This window comes from Pinus tabuliformis, chromosome 6 (genome assembly GCF_031772625.1).
Source record: "Pinus tabuliformis cultivar Carrire ecotype Pingquan chromosome 6, CPIR1, whole genome shotgun sequence".
NCBI lineage: Eukaryota > Viridiplantae > Streptophyta > Pinopsida > Pinales > Pinaceae > Pinus > Pinus tabuliformis.
This window is the reverse complement of record NC_142292.1, coordinates 394,490,505-394,514,568: the sequence shown is the minus strand read 5'-3', so window position 1 is coordinate 394,514,568 and position 24,064 is coordinate 394,490,505.

Here is a 24,064-nt window from a genome sequence, read left to right as displayed (position 1 = left end):
TATAAAATAATACTTGAGAGAACCGCTTGACCATTACGATCAAGGAGTACTTTTCATAATTAGTGGCCCCGATCTGAAAAAGTAAAAAAGTGATCGAAGACACGTCGTTTTATAACCAATATCGAACTTGAAACGACAAAAGTCTGGCGATATTTTCATGTTTATACGATCAGAAAAGAGCTATAAGTGGACCGCCTTTTTAATTCCATTTAACGAGTTTAAAAGGGGAAAAACTCGGCAATCTTTTAATATTTTACGAGTCAGAAAAGAGCTTAAAGAGGACTCCAATGTTTCGCATTTTCGTAAATTTTGGAAGAGTCCGAGAAAGTGAGAAAAGTATGCTCTTTTTTGAAAATGATCAATTTTCTCGAAAAATCCAATATTCTGCACAAAAACTCAAAACATTACTCATACCTGTTTAAGATAAATAAAAATGTATCAAAAAGTTACCTTTTTAAAGTGAAAAATAAATAAATTAAAAATTCATTTATTCAAAAAATCTTATAAAAAGGGTTTTTGTAAATTCATTTTTACCATTTTGATTTCAGAGTGAGAAGTAAGAGCTTTTGGGTAAGAAACTTCATGTGAAGATTGCGAAAAATCCGTCTGTTGGAATCGAAAACCGTCAACTCCAGGTAATCCACATCATCCTTATCTTGCATTTCAACCATTTACATTTCATTTTAAGGCTTTCATTTTGATTTTTAAGGGAAAAATTAGTTTAGAAATTCGCTCGCGGGGGTCTGCAGGTGCAACACACGGCCCCTGCGGACCCTGACTTTTTTCTACAAAGAAAAAAGTTGTGGGTCCACACCTGTTGCTTACAGCCCGTGCAGACCTACGCACTGTCTGTAAGTGGTAGGTGCGGACCCCGCGAAAATGAATTTTAAAATTGATTTTTCTCCATTTTTGCCCAAAATTTTCCGAACAAAATTGTTCTAATATGTCTTTTTTGCATTATAGGACACTCAAAATGCTTATTTGGCGGGAACGCGAGCATGAGGATGTGGATCTTGCCGCAATAAATCATCCACCCACATTGGATGCATTGACAGTATGCGGACTGTTTAAGTTCTGGGCCATACCAGGCATGAGGGCCCAAGTAGACTTTTCGCAATGGCTGGTAGACAGGTGGAACATACAGGACCATTGTTTCGTGATTGGTGGCCACCAGCTCGAAATCAAGTTAGAGGACACATATTTTTTGACTGGTTTTCCCAAGAGAGGTGAACGATTATCTCTTTTCGGGACTAGGCCAGGTGGCCAATCTGTCACTAGTCTCTGATTGGAGTTTTGCAATGATCAAACAAAGGACAAACAAATCGATATTAAAACTATCAATCGTCCTGAACTTAAGGTTATTGCATTTACTGTCACCAGACTATGTGGGAGTGCAGCATTACATGTAGCTACTGGATCCCAGATGCAGATGGCTGTAGACTGTTATCGAGGTACCATATTCAACTGGTGCGAGGCTATGTTGGCAAATGTAAAAGGCCAACTAACCAGAGCAAAGAACGGACAACTAAAAAACTTTGGATACAGTTTCATCGTTGTGAGCTTTGGTCTAGAGAGGATCCCTATGCTAGTCCCATAGCAACTTTCCGTTGAGGCTAGTCTTCCTCGAGAGCCTAGGATAATGCGTTGGGTTGCTTTGATGGCCCGTCACCCTGAGGAGGGTTCAGAGGTTTTTTGATTTCCACCCGAGTATTTTCGTTGGTTAATCAACCAACATTTTGTGATTCGGGATTTTCCATATGCTGGGATGGATTATCGCAGTGACCCAAACATGATTCTTCCACCAGGAGAGCAGTGGGATGATTCAGGTAAAATCATTTTCAACACTTTCTAAGTTTTAACTATTTTTTTTTTAAATCATCCAAAACTGACAATAAAAAGTTTTTAAATGCAGATTTGGGTCCACGATAACTAGCCGCTCTCCAGCCTTACGAGAGGAGACACCCAGCTGCAGCAGTACCCACCCCACAAGACCAATCTACAGAGACCCTAACCGATTTGGAGAATCATCTAGAGCATTTAACAACAGATATTCCAGAGACTGGCATAGATGATATTCCACTTAGGTTACAGCGATATGTGATTGGGGTCATCAGACCTTTTAGGAGGTTCCTTTGTAAGGTGGCCCGAGCAGTGGTTTCTTATCGTGATCATCACCAGGGATAGGATGATCGCTTTTGGAGACTCACACGACATTTTTGTCTTTTTGTACTATCATTTTTGCCAATCATAAGGTGTTTTTCAACCTATGATCGAAGACGATGTATATTTTGACACACTTCTTCTATGCTATGATATATCATTATTACCGGCTATCTTGTGTAACATGTTATTGAATGTTTTTAAATTTACTGTTTTGATTATTTCAAATGTCTATTTATCATATGAGAAGCAACTACATCTGCTAATGTATTTAAATGTCTTGGAATATGCTGATTTTCAATGTAATCAAATTCACGCTCCAAGAGATGAACTCTCAAAAATAGTCTTAATAACACTGGATTTCTAATGGCATAAACCCTGTTAAGCTATAATACAACGAGTTCAGAATCTAACCTAACAATCAAACTCCGAATCCCAAATGAGATGGATTCAGATAATAACTCAATCACTGCACTATACTCTACAATGTTATTCATTGTTTGACCGAGGCTTACCCCATGCATAGATACTAACTCATCAGAGGGTGAATAGATAACCCATGTTGCGGAAGAAATGTTCTGTGTACTACGACAAGCACCATCAGCAAAACTAATGTATGTTTGAAGAGACGTCGACATCTGCAATATCAAGAGTAAAATCAAGATAAGCAGGAATAGTGATAACAGCACTCTCTAAACTAGGCACACTTTTCTAATCTAAAACACATTAGCTATAAAGAAACTAATCTAACAAAAATCTCCACACCAAAATTTAAGCATAATATCTCTTCAGATAAAGCCCATTTATGGGTTTACCCAAAGAGACACCGTCAAAATCTACCAATGCATAGGCCCCTTTTTCCAGCTTTCGCTTAACAATATAAGGAACATGCCACATAGGTACAAATTTTCCAGCCCCTAGCTTATCGTTTGCTTGATCATATAGTAAAACTAGGTCTCCTTCCGAAAAATTACGAGGTGTAACATTTCAGTTGTACTGAGCTTTTATTCGTTTCGCATGAGTCTCAATTGCTATTGCAGCATTGCGTCGATTCTCATCTAGCTGAGCTAAGTACAAAAAACGTTTCTCCTCTTCAGAAGTGGCTGGGAGTAATTCTATGGCTAATTGTAATGACGGAATTTCGCATTCAATAGGTAACACTGCTTCCAAACCGTAAACCAGTTGAAAAGGAGTGAAACCAGTTGATGTTTTCACTGAGGTTCGATATGCCCAAAGTGCTGAAAATAACATGTTATGCCAATTCGACTTATGAATACCAATGATTCGTTGAATCATAGTGACTAAAACTTTATTGATAGCTTCAACCAGACCATTAGCCTATGGGTAATATGGAGTAGAACTATCGTGACGCAGGCCAAGTTGATCTGTCAGTTCAGTCATCATGATGTTTCGAAAGTGACTTCCATGATCAGTAATAATAGCTTGAGGAACACCGAATCTAGCAATTATATGATTGAATACGAAAGTTGCAGCAGTTTTTCCATCTGCCGAAAATGTAGGCATCGCCTCGGCCCACTTAGTAAAATAATCTACCGCTAGGATGATATACGCATGCCCCCGGCTGAGTGAGGGTTACATGTAATAAAGTCAATACCCCACTTTGCGAAAGGACCGACAACAATTATAGGGTGGAGAGGAGCAGGTGGAGCACGCATCTTACGATAAAAAATTTGACAATTGTGGCATTTCCGGACTGCATATATACAATATTTGAATAAGGATGACCAGAAATAACCAACGTGCAATATATTTTGGGCTATGGCATACCCAGACATATGACCACCACATGCTCCAGAGTGATAGTCATGCTCATGGATACATCATTAAGATTGAAGATTATCTATTGTCGCATCCCCTGATGATGGACTCACTTGGTAGTCTGAAACATTGGGTTCACAAAACTCTACAATAGGTCATTCCTCCTCTATCTAAAACCTTTTCAGCTTCTTCATGAGTTAGAAAACGTTGGAAAACAGAATCCACCCCACGATGATAGTGTGTATCACCAATAATATTATATTGTTGGGATTGGAAACGTATTTTCCATCGCTGAGATCGTGAGATTTCGGGCTGAAAAGATTGGGTTTGGAGATAAACAATAATATCCCCATACCATGGATCAAGAGTACTGATAAGAAACAAGGATTCGTCCGCAATGGGCTCTTCCACCACAGTTTCAGTATCAGTACGCGGGAAATCACACATCAGTTCGGCAAAAACCAAAGAGTTCTTTGCCTTGGATTTTTCAAATTCCAAGTCAAATTCCTATAGGATAACTATTCATTTGGAATACTTGCCCCCTAGCAATTTTTTGGTCAAGATATACATCATAGGGTTACAGTCAGAAATTATCGTGATTTGGCGTAATAAGATGTAGTGATGAAATCTTTGGACAACTTGAATAGCTGCCAAGGCCAATTTCTCCACATGCGAATATTTAAGCTCAGACAGATTCAAAGTTTGACTAAGATAGTAAATCACATGTTCATTGTTGAATTCATCTTCCTGAACTAAAACAATCCCAATGGTGGAATGGGAGGCGGCGAGATACAAAAAGTAATCCTGGTTGTAATTGGGAGGATGCAATAATGGTGCATGGGTCAATGTGTGTTTAAGTGCATCAAAAGATTTGTCAGCTATCTCATCCAAAAGGAATGGAGTATTCTGTTTCAACAACCTGGTAAAACCTTTTGTTATCTCTGCGTAGTTAGGAATGAAACAACTTAAAAATTTTGCTTTCCCTTGCAAACTTTGGAGTTGGCGAAGAGTCAAAGGAGGAGGTAGATTGACAATCGCTTCAACCTTTGAGGGATCGACAAGAATGCTAGCTTTTGAAATGACAAATCCCAGTAAACGACCCGTTTCTACACAGAATACACATTTTTGTGGATTCAACCTAATTCGATAATGCCTACATCTCATAAAGATAGCTCATAAATGAGTGAGATGATCGGCTCTACGTAATGAATGGGCAGGTAAATCATCGAGATAAGGCTGCACAATGTGCTTGATGTCATGAAATGCGTAAGACATAGCCCTTTGAAAAGTTGCTCTAGCGTTCTTCAATCCAAAAGGTAATTTGCAATAAGCAAATGTCCCCCATGGACAAATGAAAGTTGTTTTAGGTTGATTAGCAGGGAGTATGTTGATTTGATTGTAATTGGAAAAGCCATCCATAAAGGAGAACATTTCACTGCCGGCACAATCATCAATAATTTGATCGATATAGGGGGTTGGATAATTGTCTTTAGGACAAGCTCGATTAATATCCCTATAATCGATACATATTCTTATCGTTCCTTGCTTTTTGTTAACAGGAACAATATTCGATACCCAATCTGTTAAAGGAATTGGATAAATGAAACCTGCACGAAGTAATTTCTCAACTTCAGCTTTAATAGCAGCGGCTTTTCTCAGATGTATCTGACGCAAACGTTGCTGGACAGGTTTAGCATCCGAGTAAGCTTTAATTTCATGGACAACAATTGAAGGATCGATTCCTGGCATTTCTTCATATGACCAAGCAAACACATCACGAAATTCTTGAAATAGGGCTTTATAAGTTTGGATTTCATCGTCCGTACCAGAAGCACCTATATGAATGTTTTCAATAATTCTGGGTTTAACTGAAAAGTCAATAGGAACCGTTCAAGAGATATTTCCCAAATTTAACTCAGAATCAGAATGTTGCAATGGATTATGTGGTTCTTTGACATAGTCAGTAGTAAAAATAGATGAAAAATCATTTTCAAAATGATCAAGGTCAGGTAAAAACGAAGATCGATGATGAAGATCTTCCCATGGTAAATCATCAACAAACAAAACTTCACGAATCTGCTCATCAATATGAACAGGCTCAGAAAATGTTGTTGAAGTTGAGGTTGATATTGAAAGTGATTCCCCATGGACCACATTCATTGGATCAGTTTCGGTTGAACAAGAGTCAGAAAATGACTGTACAACCTTATATGCAATTTCAAAGGGACTCAAAGGCATCATGCCATCAAATGAATCCATCTCAGAATCGGAAGGTACGATCCAAGGATCATCAAAAGCAATAGTGTTCGATGAAATCATATGAATTGTTGCAATAGAAGGCAATACGTTAGGAGGAGGGAAGGAAAAAGTTCCTAGTAAACCAGAATCTTTAATCAAACCTACCCCAACATCCTTGTAAGGGATAGTTGTTTTACCGACATGCTGAAAACTATCTGAAGAGGCTGGGTCGGATGAGAAATAAGTTAACTGGTCTATCATAACGATCTTTCCATTATGAGGAAACTTGATAAGCCGAAAGACCGATGAAACAATAGCATTCATAGAGTAAGACCAACTGCGACCCAAGAGAAGGTTGTAATCTAGAGGGGCATCAACCACTTCCACATCTAGGTTTACGGTTTTTCCTTCGACCCCTATAGGTAAATCCTACAAAATACCAAAAGGATGGAACCCTCGGCCATCAAAATCCTTTAGAATCGTCGGAGACTGATGAGTGTGGGAGAACCAAGCGATCTCCAACACTGGATCGACATAATACACATAGAATCTCCCTCATCAATCACAGTCCAAAAGCAAGGTCTGTTTTTTACTAACGCTGGAATCTGGAAAGCCATTTGATGAGGTAGGCAGGGTGTACTATTCTCTAAATCAAAGATTATTAGGTTCAAATCCTGAATATCAACAGCTCCTATAGCAGACAATAGTAATTTACGCTATGCTAGGCATGATTGTAGCACTTCCAAAGCCGACATTGCTGAAGGGGAAATAGCTAAATCTTCAACAATGTTATAATTCTGAGCAGCTCTTGCATGTGGATTGAAAGCTGATTTCTGAAGTATACCTTTAGCAGGCGGTTTGATTACTAAGTCAAGGTTGGGTTTCTCGATCTGTAGCGGATCAGAACTAGGAGGAGTTGTAGTTGATGTGTTTGAATTAGAAGATTCTGCTTCTTTACCACCAACAGGATTTTTACTACCATAATCTTGCGATCACGTCACAATCCTAACATGAGACATCAGCATAATGGGTTCTTCTGAGGCATTCGAGGAAGAACCGATCATCTTACTATCTTGATTAGGAAAAGGATCCTTCAAGACAGCAGGCGTTTGAGAACCTTTGACGATTTTCGAAACCTCTACTCAATGTGGGCAGTCTTTGGTAAAATGATCCTCATCGCAAATGAAACAAGGATAGCGAGGTTTAAATTTCTCGTCAGTAGATTCATTTTTATCTGTTTTCTCTTTTGAGTTTTGTTTGTTTTTCTTCTTCCCCTTATTTTTACCACCGGATTTTGATTTGGCTGTAGATGATTCTACGACATGGATATCAACAGGAATTTCAGCGGAAGAGTCTCCTGTCGGGGAATCTGGTAAAGTTATAAATGTAGAATAATTATTTGAAGATTTATTCTTGCTTTTAGTACTAACTGAACCAATCATACCATCGACGGCATGAAACCCTGAAGAAGCTACAGTTATTTGACCATATTTTGGAAAATCAGGGATTTTTTCATGTAAAGTACCTGACTGTGTATAAATGAGGTCAAGGAACTGAGCTTGAGCAATGACTTGCTTTTCAGTAACAACTCCTGCCTTAGCTATATCTTTAGTGATTTTAGGTAATAATGATTTAACAAACCATTCCGCTAAAATTTGATCTGGAATAAAAACTTTCACCAAATGCCTTCTACGTTGCCATTCATTAATATGATCAGAAATATATGTGGACGTGGATTGTTTCAGTGAAGTTAAAAATTCCGTGCCATTGTCGTATCTGACAGGCAACTGAAAATGAGTTAAGAAAGAAGTGGCTAACTGACTGAAATTATAAAAAAAGCCTCGTGGTAACTCAATGTACCATTTGGCAGTAAGACCAATCAGAGTTCGTTGAAAAAGACGTAATCGAATCGCATCATCAATAATAGAATTAGATGCACACCAGAGGTGATAATTCATAACATGATTTGACGGATCCTCTCCTGACTTACCCTCGAACTTTGGGATATCATTGGGCAACTTATTAGGCATTGGCAACCAATATGGAAGATAGTAAATCGGATCATTCGTAAGGCGCGACAAATCAGGTAAATCCAAAGTTGCAATAAATGGTAACTGACGGTAACAAGACTAGCCCAAGGAGGAGGCTATCCAGGATAACCTGGAATTGGATTTTCATTAGGAATGTTATAACCTCCTGGGAAACCAGGATTAACTGGACCGAACTGGGGTACGGTTGATACTAATAAACTAGGTTTTGTACAGTAGGACTGAATTGGTACTGTCCCTGGTACGGTTGATAAGTGAATTGCGGTTGACTTGTGAGAACCGTACTTGGACCAGCTTGTCCTGCAGGCATCTGGACCAAAGTCTGAACTATAGGTCCTGACTGTGGTAAAGAGACCTGAGGAGTTTGCATTGATGTAGGAACAGTAGAAACCGGAGCTACCGATACTCCAGAAACAGGTGTGGTATGTTGAACAGAAGCTGCAGTAGTTGCAGCAACAATTTGAGGCGTAGTTCGAGGTGAACTAAGCCCAGGCTACTGAACTAAACCAGGTGCAGAGGTTTGAACAGTAGGTTGGACAAGTTGCTGGGTTGGACCAGAAACCAAAGGTTGTCCAGGTTTACTTGATAACTCCACATTAGGTTGCATAGTTTGTTGAGTTTGAGATGGATCCCACACCATATTCATTCCAAGATATGGACCCATAAAAGGTTGTGCATATGGAGGACCATAACTGGGTTGAACGTAGGGCTGATAATTAAGCGGTACATTTCCAGCTCCTTGTAAAAATGGTTGATCAGAAGGTGGTTGGAAACCTTGAGTTGGGTACTGACCTTGAGGTTGATAATCCTGAGGCACGTACTGAAATTGGGGTTGACCTTGTGGTATGTATTGAAACTGGGGTTGACCTTGAGGTATGTACTAAGTTTGGGGTTGACCTTGAGGTATGTATCGTCCTGATGGTATGTACTATCCTTGAGGTTGTCCCCCAGGCGGTAACTGACTACCTTGAGGTTGCCCCCCAGGCGGTAATTGACTACCTTGAGGTTGCCCCCCAGGCGGTACCTAACTACCTTGAGGTTGCCCTCTAGGCGGTAACTGACTACCTTGGGGTTGCCCCCCAGGAAGTAACCGACTACCTTGAGGTTGAGCATTTTGAATACTACCAGATATCATAAGGATTTCTTCTACGCTCAACGCTTGAGTTCCATTATGACCAATTGATAGTTCATGTTCGATTGGTTGAGGACATGCTCCTGAAAAAGTACTAGTGAGTGACTGGTACGTTGGCATTATGTTATCTGGTATGACTGTATGTTACAGATGTTGTACTTGATGGCAACTCCAGTGGTAAGGCTCTCAGTTTGTTGAAAAATTAAGAAGGACGCAGGCAATCGGTTCAGAAAGTGCGTCCCCGTAGGTATACCATGCAGAACCCACGTCCAGGGACGCCGGCCAGCCGTTCAGGAGGTGCGTCTACCCAGTGCACACATTTCAAGGCAGAGAAAAGCACGTGGGGGTTTCTTGTGTGGTATCTAGCCGACGGTTTTATGTTTCTATGATGTCGGCTCGTGGTATTGTTCCATGTTTTGAGGAGGAGCTTGCCTATATAAAGCAAAGGAGTTCATTTGGATTGAACAATTGTCTTGGGTTGAATATCTTATTTGGTGAGATCTAGTCCAGATCTAAGAGGGCGAATCTTCTAATGGACTGTGATCTCTATGGCGCATGATCAGATCTATAGATCTAACTATTTGGGTTTGTCCTGAAGCCTTCATATCATTTATATCTAAAGGGTCGCAGGTTCAGTGAAGGGAAAGTGCGCCGGGACGCAGGTACTGTAAAGGGCAAGTGCGCCGAGACGCAGCACAGTAGTGAGAGACCTGCGTGGGGACGTAGGGCGATCAAGGTTCAGGTGCGTCTCTGAAGCAGAAGGACGCGGCGCGATAGTGTTTTCAGGTGCGTCTCTGTAGCGAAAGACGCGGCGCGATAGTATCTTTGGGTGCGTCCCTGAAGCAATAGAACGCAGAGCAGTCAAAGGAACAGTGCGTGGGCATGCAGCGGAGCAGAAGGATATCTGCGTGTGGACGCAGAGTAGCAGAAGGTTAACGGCGTCTGGTCGCAAGCCACAGAAAGAAAATCTGCGTCTCTGTTTTAAGATGTTCTGTTGATTGAATTTCTCTATTGATAAGGTGTTCTGGGTTAGTTCTGTTGTTGCTGATCTGATATCTGTAGTGATCTATATCTGTTATGTACTTGTTGATCATCTGATGCTTTATGAAAAGAAGTAGGCAGTTGTAGCTCCCTTCCAGGAGTAGACTGGAAAACGAGAGAGAGAGAGAGTTGTAGCTCTCTGCAAGTTGCATCCTGCGTACTGGTAAAGGACTGCACCAGTACAAAATCATTGTAAAAGAAGTTTCTAAATTGAAAGAAGATAGAGACATATTGCAGCAGGTGGTTTTCACCCACATTGGGTTTCCACCTTACATCTTGTGTTCTTTGGTGTGACTATCTATTTTTCATGCTCATTATTTTATGGTACTGACATGCTAAATAATTCAAAGATCAAATAAGGAAGATTTATTAAATTGCTAGATAATACTGATTCACCCCCCCTCTCAGTATTATTTCCAACAATTGGTATCAGAGCAGGTCCTTCAGATAAGCTTGATCGCTTGAAGGTAGATCGTTCATCATGAGCAACTACGAGAGAGAAGCATCAATCAGGCCACCGATTTTTGATGGGACAAACTTCAATTATTGGAAGGTAAGAGTTACTGCATATCTTCAATCTCTTGGTACAGAAGTTTGGGACATTGTAGAAACAGGCTATGCTTTTCCTTCAGCTACTCCTACAGATCCAGCTGAGAAAAAGAAGTATGAAACAAATGCAAAAGCAGTCAGTACTCTATTAGGAAGTATATCCCAAACAGAATTCATGAAGGTAATGCACTTCAAATCAGCAAAAGAGATATGGGACAAAATGGTCACGAGCTATGAAGGATATGAACAGGTAAAACAAGCTAAACTTCAAACTCTCAGGATTCAATATGAGACTCTCAAGATGTATAATGATGAAAGTGTGGCTAATTATTTTCTTCGGGTAGATGAGATTGTTAATTGTATGAAAAATTTGGGTGAAGAAATAAAAGAGGCTATAGTAGTTCAAAAGATTCTAAGATCATTATCCCCCAAGTTTGAATCTAAAGTATCTGCAATAGAAGAAAAGGAAAATCTCTGTGTTCTCACTATGTCTCAGCTACATGGAATTCTAACTGCTTATGAAATGAGAAAGGGAGGTCCATCAGACAGAAGGGAAGTTGCTTTTAAGGCATCAGGCAAAGAAGATTACTATGAAGCAAGCCATGTTCCAGAAGAAGAGGAAGAAGAATCAAATTTTGTCAGAAATCTTCAAAGGGGTTCTGGAAGGTTCAGAGGTAAGCTACCTTTCAAATGCTTTGCTTGTGGAAGAGTAGGTCATTATGCTGCAAAATGTCCTTATAAGGATAAAGGAAAGGAACCTGCTAGATGGAACAAGAAACAAAGTGCAAATAAGAAAAGCTACTACACCCATGAAGATAGTGATGGTTTATCAAACAGTGATGAAGATGAACAAGGTAATAAATATAAGTTGTTAATGGAATTTGAAGATGACGATTATGAGGATGTTGTAGATGTGAATAACCTCTATGATGAAATTACTAGACTCAAGAGATGTATAGAAGAAAAGAATGTGATCATTGATACTCTACAATTTCAAATTGATGAAAAAGAAAAACATCTTGAAAAACTAGAAGGTGAAATTGTTGGTCTCAGAAAAGAAATTGAGAAAACAAAAGCTATTAATCTTAAGTTTTTCAAAGGATCTGAAACTTTGGATGAGATTATCAATGTGCAGCGGTCTCCTCTAAACAAGACAGGTTTGGGTTACAATGGAGAAACCTCTCAAGCATCCACCTCAAAAAGTTATCTTGATGCGGCAAGAAGAAATGAGCAGAAGAACAATGAAGATAATCAGGTAAAGCAGGGACAAAATACAAACAGAAACTATTAGGGGCAATCCATCTTAAGGGTGAACAAAAGCTACAACCAGCCACAGGTAAAATCTTCTCAGTTTGGTTCAAGAATAGATGAAAATAGAAATTACAATCAGTTGGCAGGTAGATTCAATAACCGCAGAAGCTTCTTCAATGGACAATGCTTTTCTTGCCATAATTTTGGTCACAAAGCAGCTCAATGTGTTGCATATAAAACAATCATGACTAGGGAAGCTCAAAAACAAAGAAGTATGACAGGGATGACAAAAAGGACCTATAACAACTTTTCAGTTCTTGAAAATGAAGTCGAATGTTCTATTTGCAATAACTTTGGTCATGAAGAATCTGAATGCAGGAGCAGGTTTCAGCAGAAAAAGGAGCAAGCCTCAAGCACCAAAACATGGAGAATAAAGGAACCTTAAACAGAAAGATGTGGAATAGCATTTTATGCAGAAGGACAGGAATATCTATGGTACATTGACAGTGGATGTTCGAAGCATATGACAGGTGATAAAGAAAAACTTGAATCTTATTCTGTTCTAGAAAAAGGAAAGAAAGTCTCTTTTGGAAACGATACTCCTGCAACTATAAAAGGAAAAGGCATTGCTCAGTTAAAAGGAAAGGTCAAAGCTGGAAATGTTTTGTATGTTGATGGATTGAAGCATAATCTTCTAAGTGTCAGCCAGATGTGTGATCAAAGAACCGAGGTTATTTTCAGATCGAATGGATGTCTTGTTCGTGATCTTGATACAGGTAAAACAGTACTCAAAGGCAAAAGAACTCCAAATAATCTGTACATATTTGAAGAAGGACAACAACAATGCTATCTAAGCAAGGATGAAGAGCACTGGTTATGGCATCGAAGGTTGGGACATCTAAGCTTCTCACAAATAAGGAAAGCATGCAAATATCAGGCAGTTCGCGATCTTCCAGATATCAAAATTCCTGACAACACCATATGCAGATCATGTCAGTTTGGAAAACAAACCAGGACTAACTTTCCAGAGAAAGAAGGATCAGCTAGCATGCCTCTTGAGCTAGTACATACAGATACATGTGGTCCATTCAGGAAAAGAACACCTAGAGGAGAGGAATACTTGATATTATTTATTGACGATTTCTCCAGGTTTGTCTGGTTAGGACTTATGAAGCACAAAGATGAAGCATTCGAAAAATTCAAATCCTTCAAAGCCTTGGTTGAAAATGAATCAGGTCACAAAATTAAATGCCTCAGATCTGACAGAGGTGGGGAATTTACTTCAAATGAAATTTTCAGTTTCTGTGATGAACATGGGATAAGGAGAGAATTCTCTACAGCTAGAACTCCTCAGCAAAATGGAGTTGTTGAAAGAATGAACAGAACAATCCAACAAATGGCTCGTGCTATGCTTGATGAATCAGGAACTCCCGCAACTTTCTGGGGTGAAGCTGCACATCCTGTGGTTGTTATTCTCAACAAAACAAATGTCCAGGTGAACAGCACTCAAACTCCTCATGAGCTTTGGAGTGGCAGGACTCCTTCGGTAAAGCACTTCAAAATCTTTGGGAGAAAATGATATATCAAGAATACTGATGAGCAGCTTGGCAAACTTGAACCTAGAGCAGATGAAGGCATTCTTCTTGGCTATTCTCCACATAGCAAAGCATACAAATGCTACAATAAAAGACTTGGCAGAATTGTTGACAGCATTAATGTAGTGGTTGATGAGAAGGGATATATTCCTAGGCAAGTACATCATGAAGATATAGAAGAAGATGAAGGCTACCCTCAAAGACAGAATAATGAAGAAGAAGAACCCCAAGGAGAACCTCAAGAAGAACCAGAGGAGCAGACAAGAATAGAAGAGAAAACTCCATCCAGATATGTTCAGAAGAATCATCCAAAATCTCAGATTGTGGGGCAGAAAGAAGCAGGTGTACAAACAAGAAGAACAGTTGCAAAAGCCTCAAGCTATTTGGCATTACTCTCCTCTACTGAACCACAAAATGTGAAAGAAGCATGCAAAGATGAATGTTGGGTGAAAGCAATGGATGAAGAACTTGAGCAAATCGAAAATAACAACACTTGGGAGCTGGTTCCTAGACCAAAGGATAAGAATGTTATCGGAACAAAATGGGTCTTCAAAAATAAATTGAATGAAAATGGAGAAGTAATTAGAAACAAAGCCAGACTTGTTTGTAAAGGGTATGCGTAGCAAGAAGGAATAGACTTTGAAGAAACTTTTGCTCCTGTTGCAAGACTTGAGGCCATCTGAATGTTCCTTGCTCTCTCAAGTTTTCAAAACTTCAAAGTATTTCAAATGGACGTGAAATCAGCCTTTCTGAATGGAGACTTGGAAGAAGAAGTGTACATTGAACAGCCAGATGGGTTCATTCTTGGAAATGATCCAAATCTTGTATACCGATTGAAAAAGGCTCTCTATGGTCTCAAACAAGCTCCAAGGGCTTGGTACTACCGGTTGGACAAATATCTTCATCAACAAGGTTTCTCAAAAGGTTCAGCAGATAGCAATCTGTATATAAAAGTTGAAAATGACAAATTGCTAATACTTGTTGTGTATGTAGATGACATTATTTTTGGCAGCAATGAAGAAGCTATGAGTCAAAGCTTTGCCTCGGTCATGCAGAAAGAATTTGAAATGTCCTTGCTAGGAGAACTGACATATTTCCTTGGTTTGCAAATCCAACAAAAGGAAGGAGGAATCTTTTTATCTCAAACCAAGTATCTCAAGCAGATTTTGAAGAAATATGGCATGGAAGATGCAAAACCAGTATGTACACCCATGGTCACAGGATGTAGTCTCAGTGCAAATGATGAATCTGCAGCAGTACATCAACCAACCTACAGATCTATGATTGGAAGTTTACTATATTTGACAGGTACCCGACCGGACATCATGCATGCAGTTGGAATAGTTGGAAGATTTCAGGCAAATCCGAAGGAGACTCATCTTCAGGCAGTAAAGAGAATTTTCAAATATCTTCAAGGGACTCAAAATTATGGCTTATGGTATCCTAGAGATACAGATCTTACTCTTCATGCTTATACAGATGCAGATTGGGCCGGAAGCGTGGATGACAGGAAAAGCACAAGTGGTGGTGCGTTCTTTATGGGTTCCAGACTGGTATCTTGGTTCAGCAAGAAACAGAGTTCCATTGCCTTATCTACAGCTGAAGTAGAATATGTTGCTACTGCATCTTGTTGCACCCAACTCCTTTGGATGATGCAGACTTTGCAGGATTTTCAAATCACTTGTACTCCACCAATCCCCATCTTATGTGATAATACAAGTGCAATCAGCATCTCAAAGAACCCTGTTATGCATTCAAAAACCAAGCACATACCAATCAAGTACCATTTTCTCTGGGAACAAGTGCTTGAACAGAAAGTCAAGTTGGAGTATGTTCCTTCCAAGGAACAAGTTGCTGATATTCTCACCAAACCATTGCCCAGGGACACATTTGAATACCTCAGGCAAAAGCTGGGGGTTGTTGATGCATCATCTTATTGTTGAACATCTTCTTATTGGTGGTACAAGGCTCAGGGGGAGCACATAATGCATTGTTGGCATTATGGAGAAGGAGATCTTGGAAATAGCTGCAATATGTCTCTATCTCTTTCATGGTGGATTTCTGGTTATTTGTTGCAGATCTGGAGGAGCATGAGCTAAGGGGGAGCATACCCTTTGCCCTTGATGTCAAAGGGGGAGAATGAAGCTGAAGCTTGTAAGGTTGAGGTTGCCAGGTTGAGGTTGCCATCAAGTCCAAAGGGGGAGATTGTTGGCATTATGTTATCTGGTATGACTGTATGTTACAGATGTTGTACTTGATGGCAACTCCAGTGGTAAGGTTCTCAGTTTGTTGAAAAATTAAGAAGGACGTAGGCAATCGGTTCAGAAAGTGCGTCCCCGCAGGTATACCATGCAGAACCCGCATCCAGGGACGCCGACCAGCCGTTCAGGAGGTGCGTCTACCCAGTGCACACATTTCAAGGCAGAGAAAAGCACGTGGGGGTTTCTTGTGTGGTATCTAGCCGACGGTTTTATGTTTCTATGGTGTCGGCTCGTGGTATTGTTCCATGTTTTGAGGAGGAGCTTGCCTATATAAAGCAAAGGAGTTCATTTGGATTGAACAATTGTCTTGGGTTGAATATCTTATTTGGTGAGATCTAGTCCAGATCTAAGAGGGAAAATCTTCTAATGGACTGTGATCTCTATGGCGCATGATCAGATCTGTAGATCTGACTGTTTGGGTTTGTCCTGAAGCCTTCATATCATTTATATCTAAAGGGTCGCAGGTTCAGTGAAGGGAAAGTGCGCCGGGACGCAGGTACTGTAAAGGGCAAGTGCGCCGAGACGCAGCACAGTAGAGAGAGACCTGCGTGGGGACGCAGGGCGATCAAGGTTCAGGTGCGTCTCTGAAGCAGAAGGACGCGGCGCGATAGTGTTTTCAGGTGCGTCTCTGTAGCAAAAGACGTGGCGCGATAGTATCTTTGGGTGCGTCCCTGAAGCAACAGAACGCAGAGCAGTCAAAGGAACAGTGCGTGGGCACGCAGCGGAGCAGAAGGATATCTGCGTGTGGACGCAGAGTAGCAGAAGGTTAACGGCGTCTGGTCGCAGGCCACAGAAAGAAAATCTGCGTCTCTGTTTTAAGATGTTCTGTTGATTAAATTTCTCTATTGATAAGGTGTTCTGGGTTAGTTCTGTTGTTGCTGATCTGATATCTGTAGTGATCTATATCTGTTATGTACTTGTTGATCATCTGATGCTTTATGAAAAGAAGTAGGGGGTTGTAGCTCCCTTCCAGGAGTAGACTGGAAAACGAGAGAGAGAGAGAGTTGTAGCTCTCTGCAGGTTGTAGCCTGCGTACTGGTAAAGGACTGCACCAGTACAAAATCATTGTAAAAGAAGTTTCTAAATTGAAAGAAGATAGAGACATATTGCAGCAGGTGGTTTTCACCCACATTGGGTTTCCACCTTACATCTTGTGTTCTTTGGTGTGACTATCTGTTTTTCATGCTCATTATTTTATGGTACTGACATGCTAAAATAATTCAAAGATCAAATAAGGAAGATTTATTAAATTGCTAGATAATACTGATTCACCCCCCCTCTCAGTAGTATTTCCAACAAGGAACATAAGGACGGCCATATAAAAATGTTTCCAATGTTTGGGAAAACATATATTACCGTCTCGACATATTCAAAGGAGGGTAATAACCTCTCGGTGTAGGATGAAAATGAATTCGAGGTGGTGAAAAACTAAGACCAGTTTTTATAAAAAAAAATTCAATGATACGTACCAAGTGTCACTTCTAAAAGGACTGTAGAATATTGATTCACACCACCTAAGATCTAAAGTTGGTTGGTTTTCAGGAAGAATTACGTCTTCATCCGAACTGAGAAGTTCTTCAATAGAAATGAGGCCAGAAGGAAGATTTTGGGTAATGATATTTTCTACCCTGGGTGAACCAGGACCACTAGAAGTTGGAGAAGCAAATCCTGAAGTTGGAGTAGCAGGTTCAGTTTCAGGCTCAGAAATTTCAAGTTCTTCAGCTAATCCACTAGTAGGAGAAATACTACCAGTAACTTCGGAAAATGAAATTGGCTCTTGAATGTACTATGTTGTTTGTATTTGATAATCAGGATGAAAAATTAAAGATGACTCTCCGGATTCTGGTGACCCAATTCTATTGTCACTAGGTGATATAAGAGCTCATAGCCCTTCAAGCTGGCTTGGTGTATACTTAGGAGGTTTCCCCTGAAGTCTACGAGATTGTCTCGATAATTCAGCCACGATTAAATATTTAATTAATCACACGCAAACAAAGAAAATTTCAATAAAACCACCTAAAGTCTCTAAAGAAACAAACAACTGAATCACATGCCTAAAAAATCTAAGAGTTCAAACCACACACAAACAGTAACTTCCCATACTAAAAACACTAGTTGGTGATGATGTAGAATTTTAATACAGAAAGGGCGGTTGGAACAGTTACCCCAACAACCTGCTTAATGAAACAGACTGGCACAAGTTTCTTCACAAAACCATCTCGAGTGAAGAGAACCCCCTAGAGAGTCCAAGTGAGTCTAGTCGACGTCTGCTCCAGGTACAGTGAGACCCATCCTTCACTGTCACCTTAGGAAATAATCTTAAGTTTATGGACACTAAGGTTACCAATAGCAACAAATACAACTGGGGGAACAGTCTACGATCCGATCTACGCACAAGGGCAGAGTAAAAAAGCTCAATCCCCTTGAAGGCTCCTCGACATGATCAATCCGAGGTTTACCAACAAGTGACCCCAGGCTCCTCGACAATGGTTAATCCGAGGTTTACCATTTATAATACGCGCAAATCTTCTATCTTTCCCAATGAAACAAACTTGATTGTCTCAAAGGTTCGGACATGATCTCGTGATTGACTCCTTTAAGAGAAGCTTCCGAAAATGTATCAATTACAATTGGATTTATTTCCTACCTCAAGATATAGCTACTTGTTTGTTTTAACCATCTTGGAGAGTTAATTACTCCCTACTCCAAGATACTAGCCTAAGCTATATTGGTGATAAGAGCCCTAGAAATAAAAAAGATTACTAGATCAATTTTAATTAAGCATTTCTTTTATGGGTTGTTTTTTAAGTCAATAGGTATGGAAATGAAACTTTGATGGTGTGAAGACTTGACTCCAAAAACACTAAAAAATGCACCTAAAATGATAAACCATTCATTTTTCTTTCAATGAAAATCTAGCTAAAAGAAAGAGTTCGAGAATGAAATTCTTTGAGAAACAATTCTTTCTTTCAACATGTAAATGAAAAGATAATATTTTTGTCTTTTTCATTAAGAACTCAAAATGAACTACTAATTATGCTCACAATAAATCCCTTTCCTTTTTCAAAACTCGAAACTACAAAAAACAATTTCTTCAAAAGAGATCTACAAGTTCTAGAAAACACTCAAAACTACAAAAACTAATCTTTGAGATCTAAAAACTTCTAAAACCTAATTGTATAAAAGCTTCAATTCTTTTTGAGGACGTTTTACTTAATTGTTCAGTAAACTAAGGATTCATTCATTCAGAATAACAAATCAATCAAAAAACATCCATATATGTTTTCTTTTATAAAAATGAAATTCAAAACTTATGACAAAGCTCGTTCAAATATTTGCAAGGAGAAAAGTAAATCTATTTCTTGCAAAGGACAGATTTCACAACCAAGTTAGACTCATCAAGAAGACGAAAAGACACCATGGTAATCTAAGGTTTCTCAGGCTTCTAATCTTTGAGTCACTACAGAGACCAAGTGAAAACCACTCCAGGCATGCAAAACTTCTAGAAAATCATCTAAAACAAAAATACCATCAGAACTCACTCACAAGATATTTTTGACAGGACAAATGCAGATCTGGGTAGAAACTAAAGACCTTAAATGAAACCTAAAATTAACTAGAAGAAAACATTTTAGGTTTTTCAAAAAAAAAATTACAGGGTCCGCGGGCTTCTAGAAGAACCAGGTGCGGTACCGCTCTGTGTACTAAAGGAAAAGTGCGGAGATGCCCGCACTGTCTGTAAAAAGAAAGTGTGGTTCCCTGAAAACTTTGAAAAAACAGAAAATAATCTAGATTCTAAAAACTACGCAAGACAACATACATCAATCAAAAACCAGAAATGAAAACAAGTTTCTCAAGTCAAAGACAAAGGAAAACCAAAAACCAAATTCAGTTCCCCAGTGGAGTCGCCAATTTGTTGGCCGGATAAATCGATCTTGTGGACAAGACCGATCTCCCTAGTATCAGAAGATAGTCTAGCAACAAACATACAAACAAATCTATCTTTCTCTAAACATATGCGATTCATAAATAAAAACTATAGAGGTGTTAAGACCCTACCTTAAGTCCAACGCTAGTTTGTAGCAACCTTCCTTCAACCGTTCGAAAGAGTTTCCTTTTGAGAACCTGCAATCACAAACAAGCAAACATCAAATAGCACTTGCATAGCTGATATCATAAATCATTTCCATTATGGTGATCAAGGAATCCATAAAATAAACCATACATCAACAGCTTATTGAGAAAAACAAACTTATTTGTATTAACTTTGAAGTAGAAGAACTTTACAACCTTTTTAGCCTTGATGCTGAACAAGCTCTTCTTGGGGTCCAAAATAGGAATTTCCTTTACTTTGACAAGCCTTGCACTCCCCCAAATGAGATCTTAGAGGTATGTAATCTCTCCTCATAAAAACTCAACTAACAAGACTAAGTTTCAGTAGCATTTCACCTCAAAAATATTCATCTTTCAACCTCTCCAGTAACCAGCCCAATGCTTCATTTGATAGTGCAAAGAGGGAGGTTACAGGTCCACCTATGAAGGGATAGAGTCCTCCTTCAGAGGGATAAGCTCCTCACATCAAGGGGTTAGCTCCTTAAGGTATGGGATGCATGAACCTTAAGGGAGCGAACTTGCCACCTCAAGATTCCTTCCAGAAGCTTCTAGAAATGACTGAAAGTGAGTTTTTTAGAATATACTCATGCATTTTAACTTTTATAGGGGTCTTCACCCATAACACAGAGACAGAGCGGTCAGGTGCGCAGGAGCCATGACCATTAGGTGCGGGACAACAAGTAATGCAAAGAGAAAGTGCGGAACCAGAGTTTTAGAGACTGTTGAGGGCTTTCTCTTATTTTCAAGGCTTGATATGAGGAACTGAGGCTTAAGACTTGCAAAGGAGGAAAGTTTTAGTGGTAATGGACTCACATGGATTGCAGAATGTCAAGGTGACAATTTTTTGTGCAACACATGGCTATCCAGAAATGGCAAGGTAAGGCTTAAGAACAATGTCACACCTGGAAAAAACCATGCCCATGATAGCAGGAGAGCGAAGAACACACATTCATAACCATGCATGCCAAAACTAGCAAGGAAAATCATACATGCAAATCGATACCTTCAAATAATCCTACAGTAGTTGCTTGATACTGCTCTTCCTTTCTTGATCTTTTCTTCCCTTTGCCTTCTTTTCTCTTCTTGATCTAATGCTAGAGTGCTCCAAGAAAGCTATAAGTGTCCAAGAGTGAGAGAGAGAGAGAGAGAGAGAGAGAGAGAGAGAGAGAGAGAGAGAGAATAGAGAGAGAGAGAGAGAGAGAGAGAGAGAGAGATTATAGAGAGAGAGAGCTCCAAAACTAAACTGACAAAAGGTACAAATGGATCCTTAGAAGCCCTTTTATTAACGAGGCCTCTATTTTCCTTAAGGTACAAATGGATCCAGAGAATAGAAGAGAAGGGGATTGGTTTTTTTTCCCCGAAGGTTGTGGGTTGAGTTGCTAGTCACTCGATCCCTGTAATAGCTTGGGGTCCCTAGGGGTTGTGGGTTGAGATAGGATCCCTGGAGCCCTGTAACAGCTTAGGTCCCTGGAGGTTGTGGGTTGAGACAAAGGTCTCTAGAGGCATGAAACAACTTGGGTCCTTAGAGGTTGTGGGTTGGGATGGAATCTCTAGAGCCCTATAACATTTTGGATCCCTTAGAGACTATGGGTTGAGATAGTAGACTTTGGAGCCTTGGAACAAATTGGGAAGAGGCCATCCTGAAGTAGAAGCAGAGAAAGACTTGATCAAAGACTTTTGGACATTGCCCTGTTGGTAAAGTGGATTCTGGACTCCCTAGAAAGGGGGTGAATCACTGTGTGTGCACTTGGGGGTGAGGTGGAGCACCTCTAGACTCCATGCGCTAGCAAAGTAAGAAGAAATCAACTAGTGGGATTGAGGAAGGAGGTCCTCTGGAGACCCTTTTTCAATTAGAAACTTGTGTGTAGTCCCAGAAGCAATCATTAACCCATCATACTTTGGAATATGGATTGGGGGTCATAGTTGCAAGTAAACGTGGTTGAAACTATCTATGGTTGGGTGGAGAGTCCTTGTCCCAGACTCAGTTTCCTTGCAAACTCAAAGATAAGTATTTGCGTATGTTTGATTACCTTTAATGAGTCATGTTGCATTGTTGTTAATAATAGTTTTGGATTCAGGGATTGCATTTGTGATGTTAATTCTTGCATATGTGGTGCATCTTTGTGGGGATACTCCACTGATATATGTGTTGATTATATATCTGTATTTGCACTTGGATCAGGAATCAAAATGTGTGTGATAACCTATTGATGGAAAACATTGTGTATCTGATGCATAAGAGGTGCAATAAACCACATGGTGATAATGTCTAAGCTATAAAGTTTAGTTGAACCTTAATATGAATGAAATGTTGAATTATGTTAATAATAACACATTAATAAAAGTAAAAGAACTCTAGGATATGATACAGGCCATAGCTAAAGCCATCAGAGCTTGAAATGAAACTTAAAAAGAAGTGGGCTTTGAGACCCTTTATTAATATACAATTTACATGCAAGACCCTTTGTTGGGGAGAGTCGGTATTAGTTTGCAATTTATATATATGCTTACAAGTTGTTGTGCTGCTAGGCAAGAAATGTATGACTGTCAAGGGGAGTTTCCCTTGGGCAAGTTGCGTTTGTTAGCATTACCTAAATGGCCTGCATCCTTGCATTTTAGGTACCCTGGATATATTTAAGTGTTCTATTAGCATTACTGGTGAGGCACCGGAACGTATGGTATAGCTCCAAGGAGCTATTCACAGAGTCAACGTGGATTGTGGAATTGTTGCCGTGTAGCAGACACGTTGGAAAACTCTTGAAAGCTCGTGCCAAGCCTGTCGTAGGTCATAGATACAAGAGCGCCTATGCCGCCATGCGAGGAATTTCCTACTCGAAAGGAAGGAAGGCCCAGAGGCTTTGAATCCATCAATGAAGCTATCACCCAAGATCAGGAGAGGTAACATCATGGAACACCTTAGATTGACATTAGCAGAGTGGCGAAATCTTGATGTATATCTAGGGGTCTACCGGACCTCCAAGACAAAGTTGTGGTAGAGAAGACTAGCTCGAGGAAGCCTCTATAGTGGTAGAGCTTGTCTTCGGGGAGATTGTAGAGATCCTTATCTAAGACATCGCATGAGGCAGAGCTGAAGCCCCATGACTGAGTCATGGTGGAAAGGAAAGGAAAGGATTTGTTGCAGCGCTAAGGAGTGAAGCCTTAATTTTATAGAAATGATATGGATAACCTTATCCTTGGCAGATCAGAACCCTAGGTAGGAAGACTTCCTATTGGTGGAGCCATATTTTCCCTTCATGCAATTGGACAGGAGAATAGTGATGTGGCTAGAAAAGTCTCAGAAGAGTTGGATCACATAAGTTAATTTAATTAATCATCGGGAATTTTGTCACTTGACGGACCCGAGATCATCAATATACAGATCCTGTAATGGAAAATTGATGTTAGAGAACCATTGTGTAGGACAGGACCCGAAATCCCATAACTAATTATGAATTTGGAATTAAATTAGAGCGTCAGGATCCAGGATTTGAGAAAGGAAACCTTGGAAAGTCGAAATTCCTAGGAGTCTCAGACCCTGGAATCTTGTAAATAAATTCAAACTGAATTTAATTGGAGGGCCAGGATCTGAGATTGAGGACTTATAGGGGGAACATGTGGTAACATTATTGTCTAGAGGTGACGTCATCCTGACGTGTTAGCAGACACATTGAAAGTAGTTATGGGGTTCTTAGGTACTCAAAGGACCATACATGGGTGACACATGGACCTCTCACAGGTCGACACATGCAAGGGATGGTGTTAGCATGATGTCATCCTAACAGTGCAGAATATTGGAGGTTGGAATCCCGTAACATAGTATTACTTGAAATGTTTTAGAGTAGAGAGAACTAGGGATCGTCAGTTGACGGCGTGCGGGACGATGGATAATTTCTCTAT